This window comes from Sorex fumeus, unplaced genomic scaffold (assembly GCF_029834395.1).
Source record: "Sorex fumeus unplaced genomic scaffold, SorFum_2.1 ptg000030l, whole genome shotgun sequence".
Classification (NCBI taxonomy): Eukaryota; Metazoa; Chordata; class Mammalia; order Eulipotyphla; family Soricidae; genus Sorex; species Sorex fumeus.
The window spans coordinates 23,993,026-23,996,710 of NW_026606087.1; the positions used below are offsets into that span (position 1 = coordinate 23,993,026).

The 3,685-nt window shown below is 32.7% G+C and overlaps 1 non-coding gene across 1 annotated transcript; it reads right to left on the reverse strand.

Moving 5' to 3' along the window:
- Positions 1-1,195: 1,195 nt before the first annotated feature.
- On the reverse strand, positions 1,196-1,297 carry LOC130025603 (U6 spliceosomal RNA). The gene has a single exon (XR_008792738.1). It is a non-coding gene; the product is annotated as a U6 spliceosomal RNA (small nuclear RNA).
- Positions 1,298-3,685: the final 2,388 nt, after the last annotated feature.

Here is a 3,685-nt window from a genome sequence, read left to right on the forward strand (position 1 = left end):
GAAGACAAAAAATGTGTTCTTGGGATTTTCTCCATGAAAAACATAAATATTTCTTTGGAACTAGATTGCAATGACCCTTACTTATTGTACAATGATGGGTCCCAAACTTCCCTTTAGTATTATTTATCCATAATGATTTTATGTTCTTTTTATTTTAATATAAAGAAGGCAGTGCAATATAATATAAAGTAGATGGACAGTAATTCAGATATCTTTTACTTCTGGGAAATGAGCTAGAAAACTGTTTAAAAAAATTCTCTCAGACCCAATCATGAAGAACTTTATGTATCTCACAGTGTTTAAATTAAAAAAAATATATTGAACTTCAAAATTTCTGTTTATAAATTATAATACCAATTGGTATTTTAATATCAGTTGTCAGTATAAATAATATAAAATTACCAACTGACAGTATAACTAACAAACCTAAGTGACATAGGGAATATATAAGTCTAGTATATGAGCATAATCTATAATATTTTGTCTTATTAATATTGGTATTTAAAATGTGCATTTTGATTCATTTTATTTATGTAATTGAATTTATGTTGTCCCCAAATGCTCTTCCAGACACTCAGCATCTCCTTCAGCAGCTGTTAGCCACATGGGCCAATAGTTCAACATAAGACCTGAGTATGCAAGGTTGCTCAGACCAGGAGTTGCCAGGATTAACTGGGCCACCGGTGTTACTTAGGATCCTCTAGGTTTGTACCCAAAGATATTTGGGACACTATGTGGTGGTAGGGATTTAATAGGGGTTAGCTGAATGCAAGACTTGAGATTTAACTCCTGTACTATCTCTCTTTTGTGCACCTAAAACACACAAACACATATTTGAGAAGCTTGGAAAATATAACTGAAAAATATTTTTTAAAAGGACGATGCATTAGTTTTTACTATACTTTGGATATATTGCTGTTGAGTTGTGGCTCTGATTCGTGATGAGCCTTATAAGATCTGTTAGGTAGACCATGTCAGCAGATTTCAAGAAATACTAGATAATTTCTTGGTCTATGGAAGATCTCACTCAGAAAAATCTCAGTTAAATTTTCATGAAAAAGTGCTTCACTTTAATTTATTCTTCTTCTATTTTTACCCTAAGTTAGCTGTTATGTAAAATTAATAACTGGAGGATAGGACCAACAAAATCAGTTTAGGTATAAATGTTCTATACTGACATGATCTTGATTTTTTTTTAAATATGGAATGCTTCACGAATTTGCATGTCATCCTTGTGCAGGGGCCAATCTTCTCTGTATCATTCCAATTTTAGTATATGTGCTGTCGAAGCGAGCACGATCTTGATTTTTATAAAATGTCAAAGAAAATCATAAATCATTTATACACCTTTCACTTAAGACTTTTACATAAGACTTGTATATGTAATCATTAAATAAGCATGATAAGACTAGCTCTAAAGGACAAAGGAAAACACATAACAGAAGATTATGCTTTTCAGTATTGATGAGAATAACAGATAAAGATGACCTTAAAGTCAAGTGTTGGCCTCATCTGTTCTTTGAAGTTTTATTTTCTTTACAGTTGACGCAAATGAATTATTTCTATAGTGATGACTTTCAAATGTATAATTTCAATTGAACAGCTTTACATGAATTACAAACTTATTATTCTTCTTCAAAATTCCACTTTAGAGGTGTTTTTTGGGGGTAGGGTGGGGGCAGGGTGCACTGGTGGAAGGAAGCGGCCATTGGTGAACGGTCATTGGTGAAAGGATCAGTGTTGACATGAAACCCTGAAATCTAATCACAAATGACTGTAATGTTACAATGACCAAATTTTTAAAAAATTAAAAAGCATTTTACTTGAGTGTCACAATAAAAGCATTGCTGAAAATTCAACTTGCCACCACACCCATAAATCTCTTTTGTTTCCACTTCATTTAAAATCCCACCAAAGCATATCCTATCATTGATCTTTTGTTTCCTGAATCCCAAGCATATGTACCCAGTCAGGTCTACTTCCCTTTCTTATAATTGTCTGACTATTTCCCCCACTCTCCCTCTTTACATAGTCTCTACTCTACTGGGTCTGACTTTTCATTTCAATCTTCTCTTGCTCAGAACCGGAGATATAGTATTGTGGTAGGACACCTGCCATGCATGCCCTAACTGGGTTTGATTCCCTGAGTAATGCCAGGAATTATCCCAGAGCACAAAGCCAAATGCTGGGTGTAAGCCCTGAAACAAACAACAAACAAAGAAATTCATTTTTTTTTTCATTCTCTGAGTCAATGTTTTACTTTGTAAAGGTTAAGTGTACACTCACCGTTCTTTTAAAATCCCTCCCAAATCTGTTTTGAAGTCATCGACATACCCAGTCTCTTGCAAACCTTTCAGCTTTAGTCCCTTTCCAACTATCATAGTCATTCCCTTCAACTTTTATATTGACTCTAGCATCCTAATCTACTCACACTGTCTGTTCTGTCTGAAATAGTATTTGCAATCCCCAAAGTATCTTTGACTGCTAATGTTCACATTCAATTCAGAGATCACTTTCTGAGGGAAACTATCTCTGGTGTCACATACCCTGAAATAAAAAATGAAATGCATCATGTATAGATGGATGTACACATTTTATTTCTCATAAGATAGAATTCACAGTTGTTTGAGAGATTAATTATGTGTCTCCAATAGAGTTGAAATTCCTTTAGGGAAGTCTAACCTATATTATGTTTAACTAAGAAATTAGAAATAATCTGAGATATACAGTATGTTTAGTGTTAAAATTGTGATGCATGCACAGAGTGAAATAGTCTCATTTCACTGAAATAATGAAAAAAATAGAAAAGAATTTCCACTTGCTACTCAATCCCTTCCTTCCCTTTAGTTTACTGAATTAAGAAGTATAGGTATGAAAGTGGTAATACTCATTCTGAGAATCCGGAACATAACGCATTTTTATTATATGTGAAATAGACATATAGTTGTCACTTGATACTTAAATTGCATTTAGCTCTGGTTAAATCAAAACCCATTCATCTATCATATTTGAAAAATGAATTTGCTACTCAAAAAATTCTCATCAGAACACACTATAAAAATAAATTATTTTCTCCATATAAAATATTTTAAAATTCTGAAATATAAATATGTAAACCAGAAATTAACACTAAATATTAATATATTTATAAGGAATCTTTTGACAATACATATACATTTGTACACATACCCAAATTGGCATCACATATTTCATTGCTTCATTCTTTCACATTTTTAAATCAATGGAAGTAACAAATGAATTTTATTTCCATACAAATTAGATATACAAAATAAAAGCAAAATTCTTCTGACCAAAAGCTTGTCACTTTGCTATGTAAGTTGGTTTCAAACAGCATCCTGCTGACAAATCTGTTCATGCAAGGCATGAAAATAAATCTTCTCTACTTTAATAATTCAAAGTTATGCTCAAATTCTGTCTCATTTGTAAATGCTGAGCATCCACTCAACTAGAGGAACAACATTCATTTTTGTGGAATCGCAAGAAGAACCTGGTAATTTTTCAGATTTGAAATTTGTCATCTAGAAATCAGACAGCTCTGCCTAGGACTCACCATCTCACTATCCTTATTTACAGCAAATCTACTGACTGAGAAATAAGTAATTTATTGGGACAATTATCTAGCGAGTTTCACACCTGCTGCCTCATAACAGACAACCAACTAAAC